Source organism: Onychomys torridus, chromosome 1 (genome assembly GCF_903995425.1).
Source record: "Onychomys torridus chromosome 1, mOncTor1.1, whole genome shotgun sequence".
Lineage (NCBI taxonomy): Eukaryota > Metazoa > Chordata > Mammalia > Rodentia > Cricetidae > Onychomys > Onychomys torridus.
This window is the reverse complement of record NC_050443.1, coordinates 158,207,230-158,233,302: the sequence shown is the minus strand read 5'-3', so window position 1 is coordinate 158,233,302 and position 26,073 is coordinate 158,207,230. Positions and strand designations below refer to the sequence as shown.

At 37.1% G+C, this 26,073-nt stretch overlaps 2 pseudogenes; both read right to left on the bottom strand.

The window, feature by feature from the left end:
• LOC118578266 overlaps positions 1 to 26,073 on the bottom strand; it is a 100,999-nt pseudogene that overhangs the window by 37,290 nt on the left and 37,636 nt on the right.
• LOC118570219 lies at positions 24,727 to 25,325 on the bottom strand (annotated as a pseudogene).

The window sequence follows — 26,073 nt, the reverse complement described above, 5'->3', positions numbered from 1 at the left end:
AGTGCAAATTGGCATTTGTGGAAAAATTATAAAAAATCGTTAGGAAAAAAAAGGTGGATAGATGTGGGGAGAACTGGAGGAGGGAGGATGAATATGATAAAAAAAATGAGATAATTTTGTAGGGTTAGTGAGATGATGGGCCATAGAAAAAAATCTACTACCAAATTTGCTTGACCAGCATAATTCTTTACTATATTCAAAATTATATCCTTATAGACATAGGTAAATGTAGCCACCACCTCTTACTAAAAAGATCTCTTTTTACAGCAAATGGAGACCATTCCAGGAAGCCACTATTGGATATAATGAAGACACCAACATATTGTGGGAATACCAGCTTCAACATACACAAAAATATCACAACTTCTGCATCTATGACTCAGTAATCAACACAGAAGAGGAAGCAGAAAGTCAGTAAGAACCAGAACATCAAGAAATCACTTATAATACAGTCTCTCCTAGAAATGACTACAAAACAAGATTGGAAAAATGACAAAATCAGTAGATGTGCTAATGTGGAAAGGGAAAATGTTTCACAGAGTCCTACCACTAGACAAGCAACTCCATACAACTAACTCCTGGGGTAAGGAAATTATTCTCTCCAAAGCTTAAGCTGTATTAATTGCAGTCCATATGCAGAATGGTCAGCACTGAAATTATATATATGATATCCAATAACAAAAAGTATTCAAGAGGTTGTATATGTATGTATTCATTTACATACACATACACAATAATAAAGAAAAAGAGTCTATCAATTTCAGAATGGGAAAAGCATGAAAAAAGACAAGGGAGGGCAACTGGGAAGGGATAGAAGGAAAAAGGTGGAAGAATCATGCAATACTATTTAAATTAAAACATATTTTAAAATAAGAAAAAAAAACCCTCTGAAACCAATAATAAAAAATTTTCAAAAATCATATATGTCATGCACAAATCAGATTTGGTGGGTATTGAATAAAGAGACAACACAAGGTAGGGTAGATAGTAAAGTAGGGGTATATCTGAGAGGCGTTTGTGGATGATCACAGTCAGGACACATTTTATATGAATCTGAATGCAGTAAATATTTTTTAAACAAATAGCAGTACAATTTTGATAACATGCTATTGCAGACACAATAATTGATGAGTATTCTATTACACTTGGCTAAGAAAGGAAAGTCAAAATTACATCATTATTACCCAGGACTGTAAACATTGACTGACAAGAATGCTGTATTACTCAGTTCATTTGCCTAAATCTCTGAAGTCCAAGAAAATGAAAACAAATATCCTGATTGGGCTCTGTCACTATTATCAAAAACAATTATCCTGTGGTGGAATGATCCACAAAGAGAAAATTGTGCTAATGGTCATTCATAGCCTTCACTGTAAACACTGTGCAGCAATCACATGAACATGTACTCTTACTTACCAAGGCCTTTACTTATTCTTTCAGTTACTGGGAAGCTTATTCTTCCAGCAAACTCCTCCCCATGATCAATCAGAGCTTCCTTCACTGCTTCATACCCATGCAACACCACAGTGGGGTGAACAAAGGGCCATAGACTTTTGAAAGCTGGAAATAGGAAACAAAAATGTAAATATTAGTAAAAAAGTTCACTTTAATCTCTGTGGAGTCAACATCATTCACACTGATATTATTATTCACTGTATTTTAATAATTTTTATTCAGGCAAAATCAGCCTCAAATAGTTCTGAAGCCTGTTTATACCACATTATGGTGATCATCAGTTATTGATTGCCTACAGTGAACCATGTAGTGGCTCAGAACTGAGGTAGTTGTTACACAAAGATTACATCAAAATTTCACATCAGAACATTCTGCAGAACACTAGCCACCAGAACTCCATGTAGGCCACCCATATAACTAATGACTGCCCCACTCTCTCAGTGCCTATCCACCCTACCCACAATCACCCCTCCCATCCTACCTACCATGTCCCATTGCCCCAACCCCATCAGAAATGCCGTTTGAACAGAGGCCACTCTACTCTGACATACAGAATTCCAGCCTACAGGTGTGGAAACTCTCTACTCAAACATAGGACACTCCAACAAGAAGAGCAGAGAGGAAACAGAAACCAAGAAACAAAACACCCATACTACTATATTTACAGATTTTATGCTATACATCAAACTCTGATGTCATATTTACAGATTTAGGAAAACAATAGAGGACTTCATATGGGACCACAAAGAACCAAGAATATTATTTATCACTCTGTTCCAGCTCGAACCTACCATTTCCCTATGTTCTGATACCCCACTCCTCACCCTCCACCACTTCCCCCATCCCCTTCCCAGTCCACTTCTGTTTCACTGGGCCAGAGACAGAGCAGGAGGGCAGCGATTGAGATACCATTATAGATGAGGACATTATGGGAATAGGAAGAGGCAGGGTACCAAGCAGGCTCTCAGAAATTCAAAAGGATGACCCCACCTTGGAGTGCTGGCAGAGGTCTAGAGGTTTCCTCGAATAGTCTACTCTGGTGACCAGTCTAGTGAATATCCTAACCATCACCACAGAGCCTTTGTCCAGTGACTGCTGGAGACAGATGCAGAGATCCACAGCCAGGCACCAGGCTGAGCTCTGGGAATCCAATCTACGAGAGGAGGAATTCTGCAGGTGGGGGATGTTAAGATCATGATGGAAAGAGGTACAGAGATGACAGGCCACACTAGTAGAAGCCCATGAACTGTAGACTAGTGGCTGAGGAGCCCCCATGGGACTGGACTAGGCCATGTAGGTATGGAAGATGATTATTTTGCTCAAACTGTTTGGGAGCTCCCAGGCAATCCATCCCTGGTGCCTTGAGCAGCCTTGGTGCAGTGGGGAGGGGCTTGGACCTGCCTAGGCTCAGTGTGCCAGGCTCTGCTGACTCCCCGTGGAAGACCTTGATTTTGGGGATGTGGGGATGTGGGGTGGTCCAGGAGGGAGGGTTGGAGGATGGGAGGAGGAAGGAGGGAGGATCTGTGGGTGCTATGTAGAGTGATTAGAAAACCAGGAACTATCCTTAGTGCATGAGCTGGCTTTTTGGAGTCTGGGGCCTATGCTGGGACACTTTGCTCATCCTGGGTGAAGGGGGAAGGGGACTGGACCTGCCTCTGAATCTGAATCTATTGAATCTACCAGGCTGAGCTGAATACCAAGGGGAGTCCTTGCACTGGAGGAGATGGAAATGGGGGGTGGATTGGAGGGAGGGTGTGGGGGATGGGAGGAGAGAGTACCGGGGAATCTGTGGCTGATAGGTAAAATTAAATTAAATTATAAAATAAAAAAGAAAATTTTGTAAAGAAAAATGAAAACAAAGGTGGAGCTCCAGGAGTCCAATTGTTGAGAAAGAGGAGGGACTGCACCCCAGAAATCCATAATGATGCATCCTCTGTAGACTGCTGGCAATGGTCGAGAGAAAGCCTGATCTGACCTAGTCTGGTAATCAGATGGCCAAACACCCTAACAGTCATGCTGGAACTCTCATCCAATAACTGATGGAAGTGGATGCAGAGATCCTCAGCCAGGCCCCAGGTGGAGCTCCAGGTGTCCAATTGTCGAGAAAGAGGAGGGACTGTAAGAGTGTGAATTGTTGAGACCAAGATTGGAAAAAGCACAGAGAGAAACAGCCAAACGAATGGAAGCACATGAATTATGAACCAAAGGCTGTGGAGCCCCCAGCTGGATCAGGCCCTCTGAATAAGTGAGACAATTGAATAGCTTGAACTGTTTGGGAGGCATCCATGTTGTGGGACCGGGACCTGTCCTTAGTGCATGAGCTGGCTGTTTGGAACCTTGGGCTTACACAGGGACACTTTGCTCAGCTTGGAAGGAGGGCACTGGACCTGCCTGTACTGAATCCACCAGGTTTAAATGAATCCCCAGGGGAGACTTGGCCCTGGAAGAGATGGGAATGGAGGGGAGGGAATAGGGAGAAGGTAGGGGCTGGATAGAGGAGAATACGGGAACCCATGGCTGATGTGTAAAATTAAAACACAAATATAAAAATTAAAAAAAAAATTAAAAAAAAGAGTGTGAATTGTTGAGACCAAGATTGGAAAAAGAACAGGGACAAATAGTCAAACTAATGGAAACACACTAATTATGAACCAAAAGCTGAGGAGCCCCCAACTGGATCAGGCCCTCTGGATAAGTGAGACAATTGAGTAGCTTGAATTGTTTGGGAGGCATCCAGGCAGTGGGACCCAGACCTATCCTTAGTGCATGAGCTGGCTGTTTGGAACCTTGGGCTTAGAGAGGGACACTTTGCTCAGCCTGGAAGGAGGGGACTGGACCTGCCTGTACTGAATCTACCAGGTTGAGCTGAATCCCCAGGGGAGTCTTGGCCCTGGAGGAGATGGGAATGGAGGGGAGGGGCTGGGAGAAAGGTGGGGGCAGGGGCGGGAGGGGGAGGACAGGGGAACCCAAGGCTGATATGTAAAATTAAAACACAAATATAATAATAAAAAAGAATATTCACGGCACTCCTAAGCTGTAAAAACACTGTTGGAGGTATAACAATACCTGACATCAAATTATATTATAGAGCTATAGTGATATAAATAGTCTGATACTCACAAAAATTATACAAGTAGACCAATGGAATAGATGAAATAATGTAGAAATACAGCAGCAAAGCTAGGCCCACTTAGTTTTGAAATGTAAATTTATAAGTCAGAATCAAATGATTCTGTTGAACATTCTAGATTGGGCAACTGCTACTACAAACACAGAGTGGGCACCACAGAAGCTGAACCATAGCCATTTTTTCTTGGAAAACCAGGTCCATCTCTGGCAGCATTCTAGGACAAGCTTTAGATTTTGTAAAAATTAAAACTGTATATAAGTATCACCAGATATGCTGAAAGCTTGGATTATTTCTTGTGTTATTCCATGTCCATTGATATTTATTTAAATTAGGCATCAGTTAGTTCTTTAGAGTCTAGCATCAAATAGATAACCTCAGTAAAAATGTATGTGTAAAGTTCTACCTGACTTATTGAATAAAATATTATTTATTATTGACCTTCAACCAAAAACAACAGAAAAGGCTACTTTTGCTTTTTTAAGATTGGAAATATTCACAAATTTTGCAATTTTGTGGGAAATTTTTTATTTTATAAAACACAATGAAATAAATATCTTTTCACATGAATTCTTGCCCATCACTAAATTCCTGACAAGCAACAACTGTAAAAGTCATAAGGTACACAAGTTTTGACTTTATGATTATTTATAGCAATTACTTCTTCTTATATTAGATTTTCATTTAAAGCCGCTTTCAATTTCTCTTCTTTATCAAGGTATTGGAGGAGCACAAAGAATACTTACATTGGTCAAGGATTGGCTGATGTTCTTTGCATCTATCTGGAGGAAATTGCCAATAATTGGGAGAGGAGTGGGACCAGGAGGGAGCTTCCCTCTCTCAGAGCTCTGTCTCCAGAGTGAGAAGAGAAGCAGACAGGAGACACTGAGCACCAGGACCATGACTAGATCCATGGACACCCTCCTCACTGACAAAGCTGTGATCAGCCAGCATGGAGCTTTTATAACACTACCTGATGAATCAACATGTTCCTCTTTGGTACATCATTGACTGATCAATCAGATATCATTTTTTAAATTGGATAACTTTTAATATTTCTTTACTGTAGTTAGAGATTTCCTGCCTGGCCCGGTAAGCACAAATCTCTCTTACCCACCAGTCCCACAGTCACTCAGACCCAAACAAGTAAACACACAGAAACTTATATTGCTTGCAACCTGTATTGCTGTGGCAAGCTTCTTGTTATCTACTTCTTCTATCGTAAATTAACCCATTTCTGTTAGTCTATACTTTGCCACATGGCTTGTGGCTTACCAGTGTCTTTACATGTTGCTTCTCATGGCGATGGCTGGCAGTGTCTGTCCTCCCCAGCTTACTACCTCCCACAATTCTCTTCTCTGCTTGTCCCACCGATATTTCCTGCCTGGCTACTGGCCAATCAGAATTTTATTTATACAGAGTGATATCCACAGCACTTCCCCTTTTCTTTTTTGTTAAAAAAGGAAGGTTAACTTTCACATAGTAAAATTACAGATAACAAAATAATTATCAAGCAAGAATTACAGTTATAATATTAAAGAAGATATCCTAACTATCTTATATTTGTGAGTTTAAGGTTATATATCTAGCTTATCTTTTATCATAAATGAGGAAATTGTATCTATCTAGTCTTAAACTACATCAAAGACCTCAGTAGGATATATTATTACCTGAGAAATGGGAGAAGGATGCAAGTAACTTTCGGGAGTCTTGCAGGGTAGACAGAGACAGCTGTAATGTTCCTTTGTAAAGTTGGGACATTTGTCTTCAGCCCACAGGGCTAGAGTCTCTCGGTCACTTCTCTCAGTGTCCTATAGAATTTCTGGCAGTTTCCTCTGCAAAGCAGGTACCTGAAGGACCATTTTGTCAAACAAAGTTTAGTGATCACCTTTCTATGGGTCCTGCATGTCCATTCAATCAAGCAGTCCAGGCAAGAACAGTTTCTTGCCCAAATGGCTATTTTTGCCAAGGTGAAAATAAGATATGAAGTGTCTTCAATGCCCATCCTCCTCTCTGAAGTAAATCAGTGTTGTCAGGAGCACATATGTCTCATTGTCCAAAAAGTCTAAATTTTAAAAATATTTTAAATGCCATATTCTGTAGGTCTTTGAAGTATTTGAAGATTACCTATCTATCTGAAATATCTCTATGTATACCTAGAAGACTTAACTAACATGGCTATGAGTAGGATTATCATAGATGATTAATTATTAATCTATTTTTAATTATCCATTACAATTTTAAATGAGCTATATAAACATAATACCTTAAACAAGAGTAGAAATATACACACAGTATAACAAAATCACACTTACGTTTGTATCAATAGTCTCAAATCTATACCAATGTAAAACATTTTAAACAAGCTGTTGCTCTTTAGAAGTAAGTTTCTTAATCTACCCTTTTTTCATCTTATATCTATATCATATCCCCTTTTCTTCTTTGAAAAGAGATCACATTTATAATCAACTTGCTTTAAATAAAAATACTGGTTTTTCTCTGTCCCATACCAGAGGGCTCTTCTGATTTCAGACACAAAAATCTCTTAACCTTTTCTTTTAGCAATATGTTTGGGTTTAGAGAAGGAGTGAGCCAATTCCATCTCCAAAGCCAGTTTGATAGTTTTGGGAAGTTGGGCGTAGTTTGTCTTACTACTTCCTGCTGGAGGGGAATGCTGCATCATATGGGGACACAATGAAAATTTTAGGATTATGGAATAGTCCGTGAGGGTAAACCTCTGAGCCAGTTGCCTTGAAACCATTCTGGATGTTGGATCATCTGGGCCATTGTGTCATCGGAGACCTTTCAAGTGGTCTTGGCTGATCAAACCTGATGTATCTTAATCTGGAACAAATCCATAGCCTCTGGCTTTCTGTGGAAATAAAAGCAGAGACTCTTTTCCAAAGAAACGTATCATTATATTCAAATTTTGAAGTCAAGTTACCTTTAAAATTTACATATTTATTTAACTCAACAGCTTTTACAATTATATCTTTTTCTGCAGTTAAAAATCCCAAAGACAACACAAACCAGATTCTCTGTTTAATATTCATCTTTGTAAGATTGAAACACCACTGTGGCTGCAGGCTCTGCCCACCTCAGCTACCCAACATGGTGGTGGTACAGTTTACCACCAGCTCTTGGTCTGGAGCCATGTGTACCATCAACTATCAGAAGCAGTTCTATGAAAGCAGCACATAGCCCAGAAACCTTTAAAAAAACAAAACAAAACAACAAAAAAAAAAACAAAAAAACTAGCAAAGACCAAATCCACCATGCAGCAGAGTAAAGTGCCGTTTATTTCCTCATTTCCTCATTTCCGCCACACTGTAGGTCAGACACGCAGGCCAGGAACCTGCCATAGTAGTTCAAACGGGCAGGCTGCTGCTAACTTGAGAGAGACAACTAGGAAGCTGTTTTTAGCTCCGTTTTAGAACCTTTTTTTCAGGTTTCAGGTGGAAACTCTTGCCAACACATTGGGCGCCATTTGTAGTTAGAGTTTTCCTGCCTGGCCCAGTGAGGACAAATCTCTCTTACCTGCCAGTCCCATAGTCGCTCAGACCCAACCAAGTAAACACACAGAAACTTATATTGCTTACAAACTGTATGGCCATGGCAGACTTCTTGTTATTTACTTCTTCTATCTTAAATTAACCCATTTCTGTTAGTCTATACTTTGCCACATGGCTTGTGGTTTACCAGTGTCTTTACATGTTGCTTCACATGGCGAAGGCTGGCAGTGTCTCTCCCCCCAGCCTTCCACTTCCCAGAATTCTCTTCTCTCTTGTCCTGCCTATACTTCCTGCCTGGCCACTGGCCAAACAGCATTTTATTTATACAGAGTGATATCCACAGTACTTTACTCTTGTCCTTCTTTATGGGACAGCTGTATAAATTTCTGGTTTAATGGTATTGATTGTTGTCCAACCACTGCTAATAAAAAACAAACAAATGTATATTTATTTAAAATATTAAACATTTCGACATATTTTGCTCAACAATGTAAACCTTATAGATCCTTATTTCACTTTTTGGATATTTATAAAACTGAGATAACAAAATAAACCTATCAGTCACACATCTTGAATTAGAAAATATATTTAAGCTTTTAGCTAGAGAAAGTTGTTTCCTTTTCAGTGTTATGTAGTTCAACCATGAAAGAACTTTTTGAAGATAATGGGGCAGAAGGAATTGCCAGTGTCTCATATCTGATAGATAGAAGAATTTAGAAATCAAAGTGACTACATAATGGTCATATTTACTCCTCTGGCTTTACCATAGATTCTTAGAGAAAAGTATTAGAATTCTCCTTGTCCCACTAGTGCAGATGTAAAGAGGATAAGCATAATAGTCTATAGAGACAGTAACAATAATTGCTATGATCTAAACCTCTCTAAACTGCACCACCAAGTGGGTACTAAGTATTCAAATGCTTGAGCCTAAGGGTACATTTCTAATTTAATCCACACTTCTTGCATTTTGTCCCCTTCCTTGCACAAAAGCATTCAGTTTAATGATGCCCATCACAGTTCATTGACTGTGAACTGTGGCACTATCCTGATCATAGTCACTAACATTTACAGTAAACATGAATCTAGTTAATAATTATGTTATCATTGTTTTAACACAGAAGTCAGAATTTTGCTCTAGTTTTTTAATCTTGCTCAATGATTACAAAAAATAGCTACAAAAGGATCTAAGATAAACTTCCATAAGCCAAAGTCATGGTTATCCTCATTATTTACAATGACACAAGCAGTAATTTGTTGCCCAACCATATTGCTCTAAAGTCCCAAAGAATAGATTTGAATAAAACAGTCTCAGCATATTTCTTTTTATGCCTGAAATAATACTTAACACGGGACATTTTTAAGTCAGCATGATGCTTTGGACCAACTTTTTCTTTTAAAGAATATAAGAATCCAAGAAAACTTAAAGAGAGATGGGCCTCTGAGCTCAATTGGTGTACTTTTCTTTTAAATAAAAGACCCATTGGTGATGCATGGAGTATAACCAACTACTGTAATTCAATAAAGATGAATTGACTCTTGGGAAAAAATTTTAGTGACCCTTCCTTACATTTTATGTGTTAACTTGTCTCTTCTTCCATTGATATCACATAATTTAAAAAAAATTTTTTTGGTATTTTATAGAAAAATTACTAGTGCATATTCATTACACAATTGAACAGATTTAATAATGCCATTTTTATTCAAGTATAGCATGACTGTGACATTATGAACTTCCTTTCTTTACCATGTTGATGTCTTCTCCTCTTTCTCTTCTTAAATAGTCCCTCTTCTATTGCTAAGATATTGCTGTCACTTAAATAAAAATAAATAATTTGTTCAGGAGCCTAATATGCAGGACCATGGCTGAGTAAACTGGAAAAATGTTTTCCCCAACACTTTGTGCCAACATGGGAACAATTTCAAAGAAAACCATAAATGAAGCCTTTGTCAAGTTTATCAATGGAAGCATTAGGTAAAGTGATTATAAAATGTAGAGAAATCTGAGGTAACAGGCCTCAGATGCTTTCTGACATTCTTAGCATTTTGGTAGGTAGAAACTAGGGTTCTATTTATATATTCAAAAAGATCACCAAATATTCACAAAGATGACAGCTTATATAATGAGTTGGGAAAGGAAGCTGAGATGGCCTGATGACATTTGGTTCTAGACTTGCAAATATTCAAGCCTCTTCACAGCACTGAAGTTCTTTTTTTTTTTTTTTCTTAAAACATGGAAACATTTATTAAACAATCCTGGACTCAGTACTATTATTTTATCAATTAGACAGCTGATTTTTTTAGGACAAATATATAGTTATAAACAAAAATCACAGGGATTTTTAATTGTACAACAGGTTTAGAAAATAAGAAAAGGAAAACAGGCTTTTTCAATGTACACTAAAGCTTCAGGTGAGCCAGCAGGTGCTCAGCAATGGAGGAGAGGGAGTGGTGCATCTGTATATATGACATTGTTTACCACAGGAAGTCATCTGGTGAGGCTCCCCAAATCTGAGAAGAGCTGAGGTCATGAAGGGGGTTTGAGCCTGACCTGTATGGAACAGAAAGGCCACAGACTCCTGCTCAATTCCTCTAAGTCACATAGATACTGATATATATTACATAATCAACCAGAGCAAACCTGCTGCCACCCTGAAATGAAGTGGGATGCTAGGCTGTGAGGCTTGCAAGGCAGATTTGATGGGAGCATGCCAGTTCTAACCAGTCAGTCAGCCTTCATGATTACCTCTAATTTCAAGAAAGTAGCACTCATGAGGAGAATGTTCTAGAGAGATTTATTTTTTGACATGGTGGGCTCTGACAACTAAAATAAAGAAAATAGTTTTATTACCAATATCATAATTATCTACCTTGCTTTAACCCATAGAGAAATTTGAATCCAACATTTTAAAAATGAAAAGAAGAGGGAAGAGTAAAAGGGATGCAAAGACTTGATCAAATATTTCAGAGGGATGATCTGAAGTGGATGTGTTTTTGTGTTTGTAATTAATACTTTTATTATTTTATAAATCTTCGATACAATGGTTGGTGGTTTTTGTGACTTACTCAAACAACCTTTCAAAGAGTTCTCCAGTGTTCCTTTTCCCATGGACACACTACTGGATTAGGTGATTAGGTATCCTTAGACCAAGAATGCCAAGAAAGCCTTGGGCCCCTCCTCAGGCTGCAGCCACATCATCATTTGAATCATCATTGTCAGCAGGTTTGGTGAGTCAATTGGGATTTCTTAAAGGGAGGAATTAGTTAAAAAAATTTTGTTCCATATTAAAAAATGAAAAACATTTTTTAAATGGGAGTTTGGTCTCTGTTTGATAATACAAATGACTGTCTAAAAATGGAACAATTAATGAGAATAATTAATGTTAATAGAATTTAAAAATGTCAATTATGTTAATGGATTTACATAATGTCAATTATAAATAATATTTTTTGATCATTTCTGTTTTACCATTTAAAAAGTTGGTTAATATGAGTGCCAAGATAAAAGTTTTAGAAAATCTAACTAAAATAGATGATAGAGATATTCAACTCCAGATAGAAGAATTTAAATAATTGAAATTTCAGCATAGCATTATAAGGTTACTGAGAAGCCCCCCCCCCTAAGGCTTTAAAACAGCCATCCTTAATTTATCCAATAACCTTACAAGAAATGCCAAATGATACATATCTCCAAACTATGTTAGAGCTGATTGGACTCCTGTGCAAATGTTAGATTTGAGGAGAATCAAAGAAGCAATAGTCTCATGTGGTATCCACTCATCTTTTGTCAATCAGATGTTAAACTCATGGTCAACTTGTAATAGAATTATCCCTTAAGTTTAGAGAGATTTGGTTTTAGCAGTCTTAGCAGTCTTAGAGTGCCCAATTACAATGGAGGACCTGGTCAAAGGATGAGGCTATGACCATTGAGCAAGAAAGTAGGGCTAGAGGTATTGAAATCTTCCAATAACAACTTCTTGGAGAGGGCAATAATGCTGATATACAAAGATAACCTTTATATGATGATCACACCCTAGCTTTATGTGGAGTGGCAGCCTTGAATGCTTGGGACAGAATTGAGGAAATAGGAAAGAATTTGAGTCATTTACTAAAGTTATACAGGGCTCAAAAGAAACATTCACTGATTGCTTACAAAGGCTCTCTTCAGCAGTAAATAGAATGATACCAAATTCATAAGCTAGACATATAATAATTGAATCTCTGATCTTTGAAAATGATAATGCACAATGCAAAAGGGTAACTAGGCCATTAAATTCAAGATCAGCACCATTGGAGGAATGGGGCGGAGATACAATGAATATTGAATTTCATTACCATGATGATATTTGAATAGGAGAGGTGATTTCAAGAGGTTTGAAGAAAAATAGTAATGTCAGTTGTTTCAGTTGTAGTAAACAAGGTCATCTAAATAAGGACTGTAAACAGTGTGTTTCTAGAAACAATTTTTTCAAGGAACAATGGCAACAGAACTCCTCTTCCTTCTGGAATATGCAGAGGTTGTGGCAAAGACAAACTTTGGACTAAGGAATGTAGATCAACAAGGGACAGATAAGGTAATCCTTTGCCTTTGCCATTGGGAAATGCCCTGAGGGACCCCTCACAGGCCCCCATGTCAAATTCGGTCCAGTCTTTTCCAGTCATCCTGGGAGAAACTCCTTCTCAGAGCAATTAAAGAATCCAGTGCCTATTGTAAAAAACCAGACTGCTCTGGCTGATAGAACAGTTATAGAAGAGAGAACAAAAAATTCAGGAAAAAAAACATAAATCAAAATTGATAAAGAATAGATTTAGAAACTCCCCAAAATTAGGGTTGGGGAAGGGTACTGTTTTTATCTTTCAGGAAAATAAAACAACCATCTGGAACAAGGTAAAGATCTTTGTACAAATAAACATCAAAAGAAGAAGGGAGAACTACACAGAAAAAAAAATTACCAAGAAAAGGAATAATCTGACCTAATGTGATTTCTGAAGTCTTCAAAAAGAATATGGAACCCAACAATGATGATTCCTTCAGGACGATGATAATACCAATAAGGTGACAAACACCACCCAAACATTGGCTTTGGACTACAAACAAATTTTGAGATGGCTAGCTGAGATGACCCAGCCTCATAGACTACTCAAGACAGGACCTGAGACAAGCCCTGTACTTTCTCATTACCCTGAGATTAGACAACAAATGATACAGCTACTTCTCCCAGAGCTTGACATTTAACCCACAATTTTCTTTTCAGGATCCCCTAAAGATGCCATCACTCCCAGACACCAAAAAGTAGTTTGAAGTGCATGATGACCACATTGCCAAGAAGTGGGGTGGGTGGTTTTTGGTTTTTCAATGAGTTATAATTGTCATTGTTTAGGATGGCTGGTTGCAAGTTGTTATTGGTAATGGTCAAGAATAAAAGCTGAACAAAGAAGATTAGATTCAAGACAGAGCCTGCCAGCACCCAATTGGACTAAGAAATGAGTCTTCATCCTCATACACAAACACCTCATCCCCTAGGCTTTGGGCCCAGGGGCACAACCCTAAAGCCCTACACCACCACCCATTGCAGTCCCAGTTTCAGGCCATTGACAAGCAGACCTCCTGCAGACAGGTCAGACTACTACCATCTACCATGTGCTAAGACTACAGCTACTCCCTGAGACAGAGCCTATTAGTGTCAATTGGATTAAGAGCTGCTCCCTGAGACAAAGAGTCCATCAGTATCAACTAGACCAAGAGCTCCCACTGGAACAAGAGCATTGATCAGACCAAGAGAGGCTCTTTCAGACACAAACATCGCTTGTACCAAGTAGAGAAAGAGCTGGGTAGACACCAGTGCAAAAATACAGTAAACAACATAACAACCAATAATAGCTACATCAGAACCACATCATCAAGACCTAACACCCCAACACCAAAGAAAAAAAAAGATATAGACCATAAAATGACTTTAAGAAGATATTAGCGATCTTAAAAGAGGAAATTTTAAAAATTCCCTTAAAGAAATTAAAGAACAGTCAAACAAAAAATGGGAAGAAATCAGTAAATCCCTTGAAAGCCAAGAGAAAGAAATTAAACAAGTGAGGGAAACAGTTCAAAATTTCAAAACTGAAATTGAGACAATAAGGAAGACACAAAATGACAGAATGCTGGAAGTGTAAATTCTGAGTAAATAACAGGAGCTACAGATGCAAGTATAACCAACAGAATACAAGAGAAGGAAGAGTGGATCTCTGGCATTGAAGATACAGTAGAGGAAACAGATTCATCAGTCAAAGAAAACACTAAAGCCAACAAAGTCATGACCCAAAATGTCCAGGAAATTTTGTATACCATGAAAATATCAAAGCTAAGAATAATAGGAATAGAAGAAGGAGACAATACCAACTCAAAGGCACAGAAAATATATTCAACAAAATCATAGAAGAAAACTTTCCCAACCTAAAGAAGGAAATGCCTATAAAGATACAAGAAGGCTACAGAACACCAAATGGACTGGATCCAAAAAAAGTCCCCTTGCCACATAATATTCAAATGACTAAACATACAGAATAAAGAAAAAAAAAATATTAAGAGCTGCAAAGGAAAAAGACCAAATAACATGTAAAGGTAGACCCATAAGAATAACACCTGACTTCTCAATGGAGACTCTAGAAGCCAGAAGGTCCTGGACAGATGTTATGCAGACACTAGGAGACCATGGATGCCAACCCAGACTATTATACCCAGCAAAACTCTCAATCAACACAGATGGAAAAAACAAAATATTCCCTGATAAAACTAGATTTAAACAATAGCTCTCCACAAATCCAGCCCTAAAGAAATCACTTGAAGGAAAAAATCCAACCTAAGGAAGTTAGATACACCCATGAAAACATAGGCAATAGATAGTCCCATACCAACAAATACTGAACAAGGGAAATATACAAAGCTACCACCCCAAAATAACAGGAATTTACAATCACTGGTCATTAATATCCATCAATATCAATGGTCTCAATTCACCTATAAAAAGACACAGGCTAACAGAATGGATACCAAAACAAGATCCATCCATTTGCTGCATACAAGAAACACCTCAACTTCAAAACAGATGCTACCTCAGAATAAAAGGCTGGGAAAAGACTTTCCAATTTTTGGATTTAAGAAACAAGCTCGTGTAGCTATCCTAATATCTAAGAAAATAGACTTTAAACTAAAATCAAATGAAAGAGATTGAGAAGGGCATTACATATTTATCACAGGGAATATCTGACAAGATAAAGTATAAATATTGAATATTTATGTCCCAAATAAAAGAACACCTACATTTGTAAAAGAAATATTACTAAAGCTTAAATCACACATAAAATCCCATACACCAACAGTGGGAGACTTTAATACCCCACTCTCACCAATGGAGAGGTCTGCCAGACAGACACTTAACAGAGAAATAAGGGAACTAACAGACATCATGACTCAAATAGACTTAATAGATATCCAGAGAATATTCCACTCTAACACAAAAGAATATACGTCCTTTTCAGCACCCTATGGAACCTTCTCCAAAATCGACCACATTCTTGGTCACAAAGCAAATCTCAACAGATAAAAAAAAAAAATTGAAATAATCTCCTGTATCTCATCAGATCACTATGGCTTAAAGCTAGATTTCAACAACAAAAAAAATTACAGAAATCCTACAATCTCATGGAAACTGAATAATGCCCAATTAAATCACCAATGGGTCAAGGAAGAAGTAAAGATAGAAACTAAAGATTTTCTAGAATTCAATGAAAATGAATGTACAACATACCCAAACTTATGGGACACCATGAAAGCAGTATGATGAGGAAAATTCATAGCTCTAAATGCTCACATAAAGAAGATGGAGAAATCTCAGACTAGTGACTTAACAGCACAACGGGAAGCTCTAGAACAAAAAGAAGCAAACTCACCCAGGAGAAATAGATGCCAGGAAATAATCAAGTTGAGGGCTGAAATCAATAAAATAGAAACAAAGAGAGTAATACAAGGAATCAATGAAACAAAGATTTGGTTCTTTGAGAAAATCAACAAGATAAACAAGCCCTTACCCAAATTAGCCAACACACACACACACACACACACACACACACACACACACACACACACAGAGAGAGAGAGAGAGAGAGAGAGAGAGAGAGAGAGAATCCAAATTAACAAAATCAGAAATGAAAAGGGAGACATAAAAACAGACATTGAGGAACTCCAGAGAATCAGAGAATCATCAGGTCATATTTCAAAAACCCATACTCCACAAAATTGGAAAATATGAAAGAAATGGATGATTTTCTGGATAGGCACACCATACCAAAGTTAATTAAGACCAGAAAAACTATTTAAATAGACCAATAACCCCTAAGGAAACAGAAGCAGTCATTAAAATTCTCCCAACCAAAAAAAGCCCAAGACCATATTGTTTCAGTTCAGAATTCTACCAGATTTTCAAAGAAGAGCTAATACCAATACTCTTCAAATTGTTCCACACAATAGAAACAGAAGGAACATTACCAAATTCTTTTTATGAGGCTACAGTTACCCTGATACCCAAACCACACAAAGATGCAACAAAGAAAGAGAATTACAGACCAATGTCCCTCATGAACATTGATGCAAAAATACTCAATAAAATACTGGGTAACTAAATCCAGGATAATATCAAAAAATTATCCACCATGACCAAGTTGGCTTCATCCCAGGGATGCAAGGATGGATCAACATATGAAAACCTGTCAATGTAATACACTATATAAAAAAAACTGAAAGAAAGAAACCACATGATCATCTCACTGGATGCTGAAAAAGCCTTTGACAAAATCCAATACCCCTTCATGATAAAGGATCTAGAGAGATCAGGAATACAGGGAACATATCTAAATATAATAAAGGCAACTTACAGCAAGCCAACAGCCAACATCAAATTAAATGGATAGAAACTCAAAGTGATTCCACTAAAATCAGGGACAAGATAGGGCTGCCCACTCCCCCCATACTTATTCAACATAGTACTTGAAGTTCTAGCTAGAGCAATAAGACAACAAAAGGAGTTCAAGAGGATATAAATTGGAAAGGAAGAAACCAAACTTTCACTATTTGCAGACAATATGATAGTATACATAAGTGACCAAAAAAATTCGACCAAGGAACTCCTAAAGCTGATAAACTCCTTCAGTAATGTGGTAGGATACAATATTAACTCGAAAAAATCAGCAGCCCTCCTATATACAAATGATAAATGGGCTGAGAAAGAAAGCAGAGAAACGTCACCTTTTATAATAGCCACAGATAATATAAAATATCTTGGGCTAACTCTAACAAAGCAAGTGAAAGACCTGTATGATAAGAAGTTTAAGTCTCTGAAGAAAGAAATTGAAGAAGACAATAGAAAATGGGAAGATATCCCATGCTCATGGACAGGTAGAATCAACATAGTAAAAATGGCAATCTTACCAAAAGCAATCTACAGATTCAATGCAATTCCCATCAAATTACCAACACAATTCTTCACAGACTTGGAAAGAATAACACTTAACTTTATATGGAAAAACAAAAAACCTAAGAAAGCTAAAAGAATCCTGTATAATAAAGCAACCTCTAGAGGCATCATCATCCCTGACCTCAAACTCTACTATAGAGCTATAGCAATTAAAATAGCTTGGTACTGGCAAAAAAACTGACTTGTGGACCAATGGAATCTAATTGAAGACCCTGACATTAATTCACACACCTATGAACATATGATTTTCGACAAAGAAGCCAAAACTGTACAATGGAAAAAAGAAAGCATCTTTAACAAATGGTGCTGGCATATCTGAATGTCAAAATGCAGAAGACTGCAAATAGATCCATATCTGTCACCATGCACAAAACTCAAGTCCAAGTGAATTGGAGACCTCAAGATAGATAAGGTTACACTGAACTTTATAGAAGATAAAGTAAGAAGTAGTCTGGAATGCATTTGCACAGGAGACCACTTCTAGAGCAACAGTTAATAAATAAGACTACCTGAAACTGAGAAGATTTCATAGAACAAAGGACATCATCAATAAGACAAAATAACAACCTACCAAATGGGAAAAGATCTTCACCAACCCCACATCTGACAGAGGGATGATCTCCAAAATATATAAAGAACTCAAAAATCTAGGATTCAACATACTGAACAATCCTATTAAAAAATGGGCTACAGAGCTTAACAGAGAATTCTCAACAGAAAAATCTCAAATACCCGAAAGACATTTAAGGAATTGCTCAACATCCCTAATCAGCAGGGAAATGCAAATCAAAACATCTCTGAGATACCATCTTACACCTGTCAGAATGACTAAGATCAAAAACACTGAAGACAGCTTATATTGGAGAGGATGTGGAGAAAGGGGAACACTCCTCCACTGCTGGTGGAAATGCAAACTTGTACAGCCACTCTGGAAATCAGTATGGCAGTTTCTCAGAAATTTGAGAATCAGTCTTCCTCAAGACCCAGCTATACCACTCTAGGGCATAAACCCAAGGAATGCTCAATCTTACCATAAGGGCACATGCTCAACTATATTCATATCAGCATTATTTGTAATAGCAAGAACTTAGAAACAACCTAGATGCCCCTTAACTGAAAAATGGTTAAAGAAAATATGGCACATATCCACATGGAGTAGTACTCAGCAGTAAAAAAAATCAATGATATCTTGAAATATGCAGGCAAATTGATGGAACTAGAAAATATCATCTTGAGTGCAGTTACCCAGACTCAGAAGGTCAAACATAGTAAGTACTCACTCATAAGTGGATACTGGATGTGAGGGAAGAGACAGTCAGACTGTAGATGTAATTCTGAACAGTGTTATTAAATAAGAAACACAGAGACAAATGCAGAGTTAAAAGCCCAAGAGGCCGGAGCACCAGCTAAGTGCTAAGACCAAGACTGCCCTCTTACCCCTTGCTGTCGCTTTTGTCCTTCCTCTTAGAACGAAACCTACTTCATGTGTGTCTGTCTTTTTATTGATTTTCTGTTCTGCCCCCCCATTGGTTGTAAACTTAACCACATGACCTCCTTGTCACTGCATGTCTATACAGACTTCCAGGTCTCTATGGTTGGTATTAAGATAAATGAGATGAAGGCATGTGTCTCCATGCTGGCAGTGTCTTTGAACACACAGAGATCTGCCTGTCATGTGATTGGGATTAAGAATGTGTGCTACCACTGCCAGACTTCTGCTAAATGGCTTGCTATTAGCTCTGACCCCCAAACAACTTTATTTATTAACATACAAATAAAATTACATTTGGCACAAATAAAATATCACCATATTTCCCCCTTCTACTCTAATAAAAATAAAAAGGAAAAAAGTTATAAATAATATAAGAAAAGCTATATACAATAAGTACAATAATTATATACAATATATACAAACAATAAATACCTAAACAATGTGTAGTCCATTTTTGCATTTGACAAATTCAGAGAAAATAATTCCATTACCTATCCTATTTTGTTAAGTCCAAAATGTACCTGATTCACTTTCTATCCTAACTTATATTACTAACAGAACTATCTTACAATGTCTTTCAAATTTATACACTTTCACCTCTTTATTGAGTTTGTTTTCTGAAATTCTTAACAAGGAAAACTACAACAATAACTATCTAATCTTCAACTCCCTCCAAGCCCCAAGAAAGAAATGATATTACCTAAAACAATAAAAACAGGAAGTGCATGTAAGCAGCTTCCAAAAAAATATGAGTTGACAGAAACAGCCTGATGCCTGGACACTCACCTGAGATTTCTGCACAGCTTTGGGGCATCATCCTCAGCCTATAGGCTTAGCGTATCTGTCAGACTCATTTGTAAAGTAGGAGGTACACAAGGCCAACAGTTTGACCTCACATTTGGAGAGAGTAGTCCATGTACCAAAAACACCTGAATTCCACTAGTGTCCTGTCATGATTCAGGATTTTAAATTCTAGAAATTGTTGCTGTTTTTTAAATTCAGCTGTCAATTCTTTTTGGCTCGTGTATGTGGCTTCATCTTGGCATCCCATTCTTCTCCGCATCCCATTTTTCTTAGTTTGTGTGTGGCTTGAACTCTTTTATTAAATGTCAGTCTACCATTGAGAAGTTAGACTCCAGCAGCTTAGTTACTCGCTCAAGAATAACTGTTTTAGTTGCTGTTCCACCGCACATCAGAAGCCATCAGTTCACTTCCTGTTCAGCTGCCTTCTAAGAAAAGGGCACTGTACCTTTTCTGGATGCAAAGGCCACTTCAAGGATGGTGCCATATTGTGCTGGCCCCAGGGGAAGCCTTTTGTTAAAGCCACAACCACATTTGTCAAGAATTGGTAGTCCTTTGTTTTGTGTCCTGTCTGCCCATTTTGTCCTGTTTGTCAGCAGTCAATTTGAGGATACTTTGTAGTCCAGCGGCTAACTTTTGCCACAGTGAAAGTTAACTCCATATGCAGTTTCTTCAATGCCCATATTTTCTGTAAAGTAGATTGGTACTGTCAGGAGTTGACATGTCTCTTAGTCATAAAAAAAGGAAAAAATTTCTAAGTTATTAAAACATTTTAAATGCCATATTCTGTAGATGTTTGAAGGGTTTGAAGATGACCTGTCTATGTAAAATATATCTGCTTGATCTTAAAAACATACCTCATATGACTACAAGTTTGATTGTAATGTATAACTACTAACTTTCATTTCTTTATATCCTAATAGTTGGTAATAATAACATTCAAGGATCAGCAAATTGCATTACATTGTTAAATGAACAATATAAGTACAAGATCCTGAACAATATTAGAAATATATTTATAGCATTTTCTAACAATATTAATCTCAATATATATTATTTGTATACAATATACAAAATCCAATCCAATGTTTACATTTAAAACTAGTAATTGTTTTTTAAAAGTAGATTAAAAAATATATCTTTTTATCTATATTGTATCTATATCTTCTTATTTTTTCTGAGTAGATTCAAAAATCTACCCTCTATTCTATCATTTTATGTATCTTTTTTCCTTTTTTTAAACAAGAACCTTAAATCTAATTTCAAATCTTAATTTGCTTAGCCAATTCCTAGCCCTTAACAACAACTTAAAACCAACTACTCTAAAAAATGAAAATTATCCCAGACCCAAAACCAAAAATAATACCTGCCCACACCACCTCTTTGGGAATATGGATGTTGTATTCTTAAAATTGCTTCCTGCTGGATATGGGCGAATGTATCTTTATTCTGAAAAGAAAAATTTTGTGTTAATTGTCAAAGTCTTTGAAAGGTAGCTATATCCTTTGTTCTCCAGTCTGTGCATAATGCCAAAGTTCAGGGCTTATTTCAAGTTCTTATTCATGTAGTTTGAAACTAGATCATATCAGCTAGTCATCTCAAAATTGCTCTGAGCAGTTTGTAGTCCAAAGCTGATCAATAGATGATGTTTGTCAGCTTCGTGGTATTATTATTGTCCATATGGAACTGATGTTGTTGTGGGACCCCATCTTCATGAAGACTTCAAATTTAATGTTAGGCCTGGCATGATTTCCTGCAGAAAACTGATAAACACTTAAACACCAAGAAACATATAGGCATCTAATTGAAGCCTTTTTTCCCCTAGAATTAGTTAGCACACTATATGACCATTAAAAAGATGGCCAAACACCCTAACTGTCGTGCTAGAACTCTCATCCAATGACTGATGGAACTGTTTGGGAGGCCCCCAGGCAGTGGGACTGGGACCTGTCCTTAGTGTATGAGCTGGCCTTTTGGAACCTGGGACCTATACAGGGACACTTTGCTCAGCCTGGGAGGAGGGGACTGGACCTGCCTCTACTGAATCTACCAGGTTGAGCTGAATCCCCAGGGGAGTACTTGCCCTGGAGGAGATATGAGTAGGGAGTGAGTTGAGGAGAGGGTGGGAGGTGGCAGGAAGAAGGAGGACAGAGCAATCTGTGGCAGATATGTAAAATTAAATTAAATTATAAAATTTAAAAATATAAATACAATAAAAATATCTTAACAAAGTTTAATATATTTATATTTATATTAATCTTGTAAATTTTGATATAAAATTCATACATTAAGAAATGTTTAAAGAATCAGAATAGAATCAAAGAATTGAGATTAATAGTAATAGCATAGTCCCTTAATTTTTTTTCTTTTTTTTGTTTGGTTTTTCTCCTGTCTCATATCAAGATGGTTCTCTCTTCTGGCATGATACAGGGAGTTTGCGTTTTGCTTTAAACAACATATTTGGGTTTAAAGAAGGAGAGAGCCATTCTCCAACTCTAAAGCCAGCTTTAAATTTTAATGAAAATGGGACTAAAAGAAGAACAATAGTGTTAAATGTCTTTAGAGAAGAGCAGAAACAAACATTCAGGAAAACTTATGACATTTTATAGATAATATACCAATAGGCCATTTAACTCTTTTTCTTGGGACATTTATTTTTTAGATTATTTGTTCTTTTTTGTCAGTTGTCTCATTTGTCCAGTGTTCTTCAATTCCTTAACCTTCATTCTCCTAAAACACAAAAACAAAAACCTTTCCCCAAGACTAACTTTGGGGAGATTCCCCTTTACCAAGTTATATCTGGTTAAATAAAAAGGCATAACCTGGGCTACCAAGTGAGTTCCAGGAAAGGCACAAAGCTACACAGAGACACCCTGTCTCAAAAAAAAAATAAAAGTCATGTGTTAATGGTATAAGTTAGTTTAAATTGGATGGTCTTGCTGGTTGGTGAACTATCACCTTTTCTAATTAAGAGGTCTCTCTTGTACAAATCAAACCTTTATCAATTTTGATGGTATCCACAGCTTATCTTCTCCTGTAGAAACAAAAGCAAAACCTCATCCCCAACGTAACACATACCCTGGTTTCCATTCTGAGGTTAGCACATCCTTGAAGTATATAGGCTGATTTAATTCTGTAGTTTTTTTTTTTATTATTATCCAATGTCTCTCTGCAGCTGTTGTTCCTTTCTCATTAGCACTGAGAAAATTCAAAGTTAATAGAGCATTATGCAGTCTATTTCTGTTTTTTTTTATTAACCCTTTCTGTTTATTTAGTATATCCTCTAGAGTTCTGTTTGATCTTTCTATAACTGCCTGGTCTGTAGGATTATGTGGTATACCTGTAACATGTTTTATTTTGTAATAAGAAAAAACCTGTTTCATTTTAAAAGATACATATGCTGGGGCATTGTCAGTTTTAATTTGTGCAGGTATACCCATGATGGCCATAACTTCTAGCAAATGAGTGATTACAGAATCAGGTTTTTCAGAACTCAAAACAGTTGCCCATTGAAATCCTGAATAAGTATCAATGGTATGGTGCACACATTTCAATTTTCCAAATTCAGCAAAGTGAAACACATCCTTATGCCAGATTTCATCCCTCTTGGTACCCTTTGGGTTACATCCTGCTGGTAATGCCATCTGATTACAAAAGGAACAAGTAGGACATTTCCTTACAATTCCCTTGGCTTGTTGCCAGGTTATGGAAAAATCCTTTTTTTAAACCTTTACTGTTGATATGATGTTATTTTTTTTTTTATGAAATTCTGAGGGCTCCAGCACATTTCCTATCAATAATTTATCAAACTCATCATTACCTTGTGCTAGAGGGCCTGGCAGACCCATATGGGGTCAGATGTGAGTCATATATATTATGACTCCTTTTCTTGATAATATCTTGTAACTTAATAGTGAAGTTAATTCTGACTCATCAGAGATAAATTCTGCAGTCTGAATATGTAATACCACTCTTTCAGCATACTAAGAGTCAGTAACTGTGTTGAGAGATTCTGAAATCCATTAAAACCAACAGAATACAATTCGAATTTTTGAACTGAATTATGAGGACTTTGAACAACTTTACTTAATTTTCTTATTTGTAACTTGCCTTTCCTTGTTAGTTTGTATCTGTGTAAAATGTATAAACTTCAATATCAGTGTTTCCTGTACAATTCGAGGCAAAATTCAATCAGCTCTTTTTATAAGATCAATTATATCACTTTTGGTACATTTGATGTTAATTTCTTCCAAAAAATTACTGCAAGCTCTTTGCCAAGGTTTACTTTCTGCCCATAATTTTTCAATGTCCTCTTTAGTTAAAGGTATGACAATTTCTGCTGTGTCTATTTCTGCTAATTGATGAAGTCTCAATTTTCCTTTCAAAATCAAGTCAGAGATTGTTTTTTCTGCATAATTTTTTAAATTTTTTTATTTGTTTTGTATGATAAAATATCCATTCCAACATAATATCTTCCCTCTGCATTAAAATTCCTGTAGGAGAATACCTAGAGGGTAAAATAACCAAAAAGCAATCCAGCTTTGGATTGATACAATCCAAATGTCCTTCATGCACTTTCTTTTCTACCAAGGCTAATTCTTTCTCAGCTTCAGGTGATAATTCTCTTGGACTATTTCAGTCCTTGTCACCTTCTAAGGTTTTAAACAAATTATTCAGTTCATTATTTTTTACCTCAACAATAGTTTGTTTTGTTTTTTGGTTTTTGGTTTTTAAATACAAGTCTTTTATTGTCCCAAAATACACTCCAAATCGTACTTAAATGAAGAATCTTGTTTCTGGAGCAGGGTAACTGAGGTCTTACTCATCAGCCTGTTGCACTCTTCCCCTTTCAGACACATAGATTACATCCAAAATCTTTCTGATATCCTTGTTTTTAACTGCCGTAGCTTGCTGAATCAGAGCCGCTGAATTTGAAACAAGTTCAATATCATTTCCTTCAAGGATTAATTCATCCTTCTGGGCTTGAGAGACAGAACAAGCAACACCTGTCCTCATCCAAACCCTGCGGATGTAATTTGCACCCAAGAAATTTCGGATTTCAACCAAAGACCCATTTTCCTGAATAAGGACGTTGATGGGGAAGTGAGCATACACAGACCTCATCTTGTATGGGAAGCCCAGTGTAACACCCTTGATCATGTTCTGAACGTGACTGCAGATGGTTCAGACAGTGGCCAGTTCCTTTTGGTTACCCCACCATTTGTCAACCCGGAGCCTCTTCTTCTTCTTCCCAAGGAGACTCAGCTACACATTGATGTGATTGAAGTCCCTCCGGAGGTTTCCTCAGGAGCCCTTCACAATGACTGTGCACCCCTTCAGAGTGATGTCCACATTCTCTGGAATGTCGACCGTCTGATTGCTGAGAATAGTCTTCATTCTCGTAGTAGCTGGGGCAAAGAGAGCTCAACAATAGTTTGTAGATGAGAAATGTCTCCAAATAATTTTTGAATGTCATTAAGAATCCATAAATGATCTCTCTTAATTTGTACCTTTTGGGGTCTAACTTTTTATAGACCTATTTTATATCCTAAATAATTAATGGAGTCTCCTCTTTGTATCTATTCTGGAGTAATTTGTAATCCCCAGCAAGGCCACATTTTCTTTATTTCTTCAAACAGTCTTTCTAAAGTATCTGCATTTGAGTCAGCTAGTAAAATACCATCCATATAATGACAAATTATAGATTTAGGAAATTTTTTACACATCACTTCCAATGGCTGTTGTACAAAATATTGGCACAGGGTTGGGCTGTTCAACATTTCCCTGTGGGAGGACCCTCCATTGATATCTCTTAACTGGTTGAAAATTACTATAGGTAGGCACTGTGAAGGCAAATCTTTCTCTGTCTTTTTCTTGTAATGGTATTAAAAAGAAACAGTCTTTTAAATCAATAACTATGAGCGGCCATCCTTTTGGTAACAGAGTAGGAAAAGGAATTCCAGATTGTAGAGAGTCCATTGGCTGAATTACTTTGTTAATTGCTCTAAGGTCTGCTATCATTCTTCATTTACCAGATTTCTTTTTCTTTTTAAAGATTCATTTATTTATTATGTACACAGAAGAGGGTGCCAGATCTCATTGCAGATGGTTGTGAGCCACCATGTGGGTGTTGGGAATTGAACTCAGGACCTCTGGAAGAGCAGT